Genomic DNA, 8,685 nt, shown 5'->3' with positions numbered 1-8,685 from the left:
CAACGGCCTGGCTTATGTATGTTAGTTGATATTATTGATCCATATACTCTATAAGTGTTTATATGTCTGTTAGTTCCGTACATTCTTGGTTGATTGACTCGGTATTTGAATCTTGATACATCGCTTGTGTACATATCTAAATGGGAGTACACATTATGCTGCGTGTGACATTTGAGTTGCACATGAAGTGTTCCAAATATTCGAATTCACCTTAAACCGGATTCTAGTTTCTGAATTTGAGTATCGGCATTTGTAAACCATATTCATATATGACAGTGGAATACATCTTTGTCGTCCTTTTGAAGATATATAAAAACACATAGAATGATTTATAAAGATTCATATAGGAATACCAAATGGATTCGAATTGAGTTGCCAGGGTAAACATGGATTCTTATTGTCCCAAAATTCGAAAGAAATAACAAAATGACCACTCCCACATCGGCTGCCCGAAGCCAAGTGTTTGGGAGATGGAAATTACTGTCTACCCATTACACGGACAATCCATCGGCCTGATTTCCACTGCTCTAAATAGGGGTAGGTTAGTATCTTCAATTAGACGTGACACGACCGCCTCTGAGCCCATTCCGACACGGTGGGCGTCAAACATGGGCGGCAAAACTCATTTGATTCAAGCTTGTCCGAAAGACCTCTGTTTCTCCGTCCATTCCCCATTCATACACGGTGGGCGGCAAAACACCCTCTCCTCGTCCGAAATAGATGTAGGCTAATATTTTAAATATGGGCAGATGTGTAACTTCCATCAGACGTGACACAACCGCCCTACCTGTCAGCCCCGTTCATACACCGTGGGTGCCAACCGTGGGCGGCAAAACACCCTCTCCTCGCCTGAAATAGTTACCGACAAATATTTGGGAGATGCGAGATTACCGTCCTATCCCCAACCGACGAGACGTCCAAATTTGAAACGGGCGATAAGTTCGTAACTTTCCCATATTTCAGACAGGCGCGTCCCAAAAACATGGTTCCCCGTACCTCTCCCTCCATTTTCCCATTCATACACCGTCCGCGCTAGAACACCCCATTCCCACACCAGCTTCCGTCTGCCACCCCATCCATCGCCGCCGTCCTCCACCACATCCATCGCCATCGTCCTCCACCATGCCGGAGCGCCTACCAAGACTGCGTCGTCCACTGCTAGAGATGGACGTTTCTCATCCATGGCGACGGACCAATAGCCTTCCATCGCGTCCTCTCACTTCATCGGCGCCGTCATCCTCTTTGTCGGGGCCGCTCATACCACCTTCTCTTCCACCGCAACGGGACTTATCCCCCGATGCACCCGTCTACCGGCGCAGATCTTCTTCAACGCCAATGACAGCCATTGCACCCCTGATGCCTACATGGCGCCGCAAGAGAGGTGGTACTTCATATCTCCTCAACTTTTTGATCTCAACCAGAAAATAGATCTTTACTTGGTTACTCTACTTTCTTTTCATCTCTTAGAATTTAGTTCTTAGTTCGAAGCAAACAATGGATGCTAAATATCATTTCTCCAGTTTGCAGCTTCAAATCTGCCATGGCACAGCCATAATATGGTTTAATTTATCATGCTTAGGGTTTAATTGATCATGTTGGTTCCGTGGTGGTTTCTTTAATAGAAATCAGAGGGGAAACCCTCTTTTGCTAAAAAAATATATGCTTAGAGTTTCCCCCTTTTATGATCACTATACGATCAGAATACATGCTTCGTGCCATAATAACACTGCTCCACCCATCAAGCTAAACAAGCTTAGTTGTTCAAATACGAATCTGATATTATTAAAACAGAGTTGTTTAATTGGTCAGCTAAATGTTCCTAAATTAGTTTCAAAAATGCATGTTCGCCGCTCGGGTGTGTATCTATGTGTGTGGTCTGGTCAGCACGGTTGGGGAGGTGAACTTTGCATATGCAGGGGTTTATAGGGAGACACTCTCCGAGTTGAAACCACAATGTATTCCATAGATAATCTGACTACTTTTTATGTTTTCATGAATCTCAGATTCTGAACAGCATCATAATGATTATGAGCTTGTGCGCATGAAAAGAATAAAGCAGAACAATGCCATGGCTGTCAAACTTGGCATTAAGGGACTGAAATCAAGTCTGGATGCAATGCAATGCAAACACTCTCCACCTACAGATTCATGCTCAGAATATGGTACTAACAATGATTCTAAGCTAGAGGGAGACCTAAGTCAATGTAGCTCCCTAGTGGAGGAGTCAGAGGAAGATGCCCTATCTTATTCACCCATCAAGGTACTTGCTCTAACTTTCCAAGGTTACATTGCTCGCACATATCTTGCAACTGATGCTTTGCATTGCTTCTACTTTTTTGAACTGCCATTAGCTTAGTTTACACATCGTGTATGTGAATACGCCCTGCCTATCCATTTTCAGTACATATTCCATCTGTCATCATACCATATTTATCCATTCAAATGATGTTCTTGTGTATCAGACGTTCAAAAGGAAGAGGGCGATTGCTGATCGTGGAGGAGCACAAGCAAAGTATTTAGAAAAGGTAGTGGCACCTGATAAATCAAATAGCCCATTAGGTGTAGTTGCAATATCACCTGACCCACAAAATACCCCAACTCTAGCAGACTCTAGCCCTACTACACTGGTCATTTCTGATGCCCCTACTCAGCAAACAGTATGATTATGCCAGTTGACATAGCACCAGCTGTACGACGCAAAACCCCCATTCCAGCAAAGAGTACACCAAATCCAGTTGCCAAATCCCTTTTCGAACCAGAGAGAGCCCCAATTCCAGCAAATAGGAACCCTGTTCCATTTCTTCCCAGTTTGGAAGACGAAGCTTATGTTGTTGTCAGGAACTTTGTGCGCATCTTTCCTTCATTGAAAGATTATACCGCAGACACAGAACAATTTCCAGTCTTCCTCCGCAACTTACGTGTAAGTAATGTACTAATGTTATTCATGGTCATTATTGCATATGTTTCTGCTGACAGAAGACACAAGATTTCATTCTTTTAAATAGGCGAGGTGCAAACTGGATTGTGATGACGAGCAAGGGTTGGTTGCGCTTTTCAAGCACTCGTTGATGAAGTATCGTTCCTACCTGAGGCAAGCGCACTTCGATGGCAAGCCTCTGAACGAAATTTCTGTAAAGTCTCCGGTGCTACATTTATCCGACGGTGACTGGAATAATCTTTTTACACATTGGTCTCGGCTGCAGCGTAAGGTACTGTCTATGATATCACATCACAATTTGAACTACATTTCTGCATTTGCCTTAATGTCTCACTTGTATGAAAACTGTTAGCAGAAGAACATTCGTTCTCAAGGGACCACAGAATCTCACAACTATACTGCACACTGCATTGCTCTTGTGAGTACCTCTTGCCCTGTATGACCATACTTACTTTCATAGTTGTTTGATTATGTAGCATCACTACACATGTTAGCCTCGTAATCATCCATTTGGTGGACATTATAAGATTTGTATGGACTCTTACATAAATTTAGAATCAACCCAATGCTTTTGAAGAGGTTTAGCTCTGCAGTCCTCTTGTCAGGACTGGACGTGGTCTATCACTATACTTACATTAACAGCTACTCCCTCCGTCCCATAATATAAGAATGTTTTGTACAGTACACCATTGTTCAAAACACTCTTGTATTATGGGAAGAGGGATTGGTTCATTTTGTAGCATTCTGCATCTTATCTCCCTCGCCCACCATTTACTAAAAAATATCAGATCTATATTTAATCTTACCAACAAGTAGAATACACAGACAATGACAGTGCAGAAGTGTAGCCCATTGCTCTTGTCAGTACATTTTGTCTTGTAACGCATGTACTTACAGGGATTGGTAGTTGATTATGTAGCATCAATCTGCATCTTATCTTCATTATCCTCTATCCCTTCCAATATTATCATATCTATAATTACTCTCTACAAAATGTAGAGTACAGGCAATGCTTATGAAGAAGATTCTGTGCTGAAATTCTTGAGTTATCCTTCCCTTGCCATGGAGAGGGGCATTATAAAGCCGGTGTTAACTGTTAATGTAAGTCAGTCCTTCTAAAGCCTTTATCCTCAACTGCTGTTTAATTTTCTCATACTCCCTATCGTTTACTGCTGTTTAGTTTGTTGTTTCTACCAAAATGCATGTTCGTAAGAACCGTAAGTTCTAAGTTTTACTTGTAATACCAAATTCCTTATTCATACCATGCACATTACTTAATATTCCCTATATGTATGCTTGTTTTTGTGGATCTATAATCCAGTGTGTGGTGAAGCATCCCACGTTTGCACCTTGTCATCTCCTGTTTTATCTTACTGATGTGGCTGATGATATGAACAACATGCCATGCACATTATCCAAAATAGATACAATGATTTTCTTTGCCCTTCATCTATGCTTGTTATGTTGACATGGTAATCCAGTAGTGTGGTGAAGCTCCCCGCATTATGAACAATGCCAAATTATGCTATTGATATTTTGAACATACTCTTTATTTTCTAATTTGAAATTGGATAGAATTGACAGAACAGTTATCATCTTTGTTTATACACGTGCAAAACATGTCATCTCTCTGCTTTGTTTCAGGGTGATATGCCTGATGGCATGCACAAGTCTGCTGAAGGCTGTGAGACAAACCCAACATATATTGCAGCAAAGAAGGCAAAACATCTTGAAGATAGCGAGACAACCCCAAAGTCTTGTCTTGATGCAGTGTTCAAGTTACTTGAGACTAATAGTCAGACAAGCTCACAGAATTTGTTGTCTGAATCAGTTCGACTTCTTCAGTCCCAAGTTCTAGTAGAAAGGCATTCTGCAACTCAACTTCGACTTGAAGTCCTATCTCTAAGAAAGATTGCGGAGAACACCAATGAGAACCTCATCGCTAAACAGCTACACCTGGAAGCTATGGCCGACATGCTAGGCCGGTCTCACAGCCTTGCTCAGCAGCTTGCGCAGCAGTTCCCCCGCAAGGCTAACCTTTCTTGAACTGTCTTGGAAGTGGTCTCGGTTCAGTATTATTTTGTTATGCTGCAATGGTGCCCAGTTTTTGTAATATGCTTCTTCGTTGAGCTTTATGATCACTGATGGCGAACTTTGATGCTCAGTGGATGTAATATACCTTAAATCCTTTATTGTGTAGTGTAGGTTTATTCTTAGTTACTATGCCATAATTTCTTTATTGTATAGAGTAGGTTTGTTCTTAATTCCTACTAGTTACGCAGCAGCCCGAAATGAACCCCGGCCCATGATTGTGCGAATCAAATCACGGGCTTTTAACAGGCCAAAATTGTCTGGGTCCTTGTTTGGCCCAATCAGATATCGGCTGCGAGCAGGTCGGATGCAAACCGGACCATAGTTAGGCCCAACTATATGACGGGCTTTTAACAAGCCAAATTTAATATAGGGCCGAAATGTTAAACGGGCCCTTAACAGGCCAAAACTAATATCAGGCCGAATTACTAAGTGGGCCTTTAGCAAGTGGGCCCAAAAGCATAGTGTCTAGTTCACGGGCCGAATCTGATATGGGCCATAATTGAGCCAAAAGCCTCTTAAAGGGTCGGACCTGATCTGGGCCGTAATTTGAGAACGTGGTAGGCTTTTAACGGGCCGGATCTCATATGGGCCACTATTAGGCCCGGAGCGTGGCTGGCCATTAATGGACCGGATCAAATATGGGCCGGCATTTGGCCCAAAACATGGCAGACAGTTAATGGGCTGGCCTACTAGGGTCCTTAAAATCTTGTGGGCTTACAGCTGGGCTGGCCCATTAATGTCGGCGAAATCTTGTGGGCCTTTAGCTGGGCCAGCCCATTATGACCCGCAAGAATCTTGTGGGCCTTTACCTAGGCCGGCCCATTATGGCACAAAAAAATCTCGTGGGCCTTTACCTGGGCCGGCCCATTATGGCCTGCAAAATCTTGTGGGCCTTTAGCTGGGCCAGCCCATTATGGTCCACAAAATTTCGTGGGCCTTTAGCTGGGCCGGCCCGTTATGGTCCGCAAAATCGTGTGGGCTTCTAGTTGGACCGACCCATTTAAACTTGTTGGGCCGTGCCACGTGTCGACGTATCATAGGCGCCTTCTGTCCAGTGAGTGGATGACATCTGTCCCGACGATGAGCCGACACGTGTTTCCTCTAGCCAATGATGATTTTACACGTGGAAAATCCCCATTGGTCGGGGCTGTTAACGGGTTATCGGATCCAAAACTCGACCCGATAGCTTAACGGCATTCTGTAACGGTGGATGCCACGTGTCGGTCACCCTTGACGAAAGCACTTCTGTGACGCGCGATTTATCGTCATGGAAGTGGACACTTCCGTGATGATAATTTTGGTAATGTCATGGAACACTTCTACGACAGCACAGGTATGACTCTCTTGATTCTGTCATAAATTTGTCATAGATGTACATGCATGACAAAAAACGCGACCTACTGTGACAAACACGTATCATCACGGAAGTGTATTTTTTTTGTAGTTCTATGGTTAGGAAACATAACCATCTTTGATCAACGAGCCAATCAAGTAGAGGCATACTAGTGACACTCTTTTGTCTATGTATTCACACATATATTATGTTTCCGGTTAATACAATTCTAGCATGAATAATAAACATTTATCATGAAATAAGGAAATAAGTAATAACTTTATTATTGCTTCTAGGACATATTTCCTTCAGTCTCCCACTTGCACTAGAGTCAATAATATAGATTACACAGTAATGATTCTAACACCCATGGAGTCCTGGTGCTGATCATGTTTTCCTCGTGAGAGTGGCTTAGTCAATGGGTGTGCAACATTCAGATCCGTATGTATCTTACAAATCTCTATGTCTCCCACCTGGACTTGATCGCGGATGGAATTGTAGTGTCTCTTGATGTGTTTGGTTCTCTTGTGAAATCTGGATTCCTTTGCCAAGGCAATTTCACCAGTATTGTCACAAAAGATTTTCATTGGACCCGATGCACTAGGTATGACACCTAGATCGGATATGAACTCCTTCATCTATACTCCATCATTTGCTGCTTTCGAAGCAGCTATGTACTCCGCTTCACACATAGGTCCCGCCATGATGCTTTGTTTAGAACTGCTCCAACTGACAGCTCCACCGTTCAACATAAACACGTATCCGGTTTGCAATTTAGAATCGTCCGGATCAGTGTCAAAGCTTGCATCGATGTAACCATTTATGACGAGCTCTTTGTCACCTCCATAAACGAGAAACATATCCTTAGTCTTTCAGGTATTTCAGGATGTTCTTGACCGCTATCCAGTGATCCACTCCTGGATTACTTTGGTACCTCCCTGCTAAACTAATAGCAAGGCACACATCAGGACTGGTACACAACATTGCATACATGATAGAGCCTATGGCTGAAGCATAGGGAACACTTTTCATTTTCTCTCTATCTTCTGCAGTGGTCGGCCATTGAGTCTTACTCAACTTCACACCATGTAACACAGGCAAGAACCCTTTCTTAGCTTGATCCATTTTGAACTTCTTCAAAAATTTATCAAGGTATGTGCTTTGTGAAAGTCCAATTAAGCGTCTTGATCTATCTCTATAGATCTTGATGCCCAATATATATGCAGCTTCACCGAGGTCTTTCATTGAAAAACTCTTATTCAAGTATCCATTTATGCTATCCAGAAATTCTATATCATTTCCAATCAACAATATGTCATCCACATATAATATTAGAAATGCTACAGAGCTCTCACTCACTTTCTTGTAAATACAGGCTTCTCCAAAAGTCTGTATAAAACCATATGCTTTGATCACACTATCAAAACGTTTATTTCAACTATGAGAGGCTTGCACCAGTCCATAAATGGATCACTGGAGCTTGCACACTTTGTTAGCACCCTTTGGATCTATAAAACCTTTAGGTTGCATCATATAGAACTCTTCTTCTAGAAATCTATTCAGGAATGCAGTCTTCACATCCATTTGCCAAATTTCATAATCATAAAATGCGGCAATTGCTAACATGATTCGGATGGACTTAAGAATCGCTACTGGTGAGAAGGTCTCATCGTAGTCAACTCCTTGAACTTGTCAAAAACCTTTCGCAACAAGTCGAGCTTAGTAGACAGTAACGTTACCGTCAGCGTCTGTCTTCTTCTTGAAGATCCATTTATTCTCGATGGCTTGCCAATCATCGGGCAAGTCAACCAAAGTCCACATTTGTTCTCAAGCCATTTTGTGGAACCTGGCTCGTCATCGCTTCCTCATAGTTCATAGGTTCATCATGGTCAAGTAACATGACCTCCAGAACAGGATTATCGTACCACTCTGGTGCGGATCTTACTCTGGTTGACCTACGAGGTTCGGTAGTAACTTGATCTGAAGTTTCATGATCATTATCATTGGCTTCCTCACTAATTAGTGTAGGTGTCACAGGAACCGATTTATGTGATGGACTACTTTCCAATAAGGGAGCAGGTACAGTTACCTCATCAAGTTCTACTTTCCTCCCACTCACTTCTTTCGAGAGAAACTCCCTCTCTAGAAAGGATCCATTCTTGGCAACAAATTTCTTGCCTTCGGATCTGTGATAGAAGGTGTACCCAATAGTCTCCTTTGGGTATCTTATGAAGACACATTTCTCTGATTTGGGTTTGAGCTTATCAGGTTGAAGCTTTTCCACATAAGCATCGCATCCCCAAACTTTAAGAAACGACAA

Source organism: Triticum urartu, chromosome 5A (genome assembly GCF_056163025.1).
Source record: "Triticum urartu cultivar PI428250 chromosome 5A, HENAU_Tu73, whole genome shotgun sequence".
Classification (NCBI taxonomy): Eukaryota; Viridiplantae; Streptophyta; class Magnoliopsida; order Poales; family Poaceae; genus Triticum; species Triticum urartu.
This window is presented reverse-complemented; position numbering follows the sequence as displayed.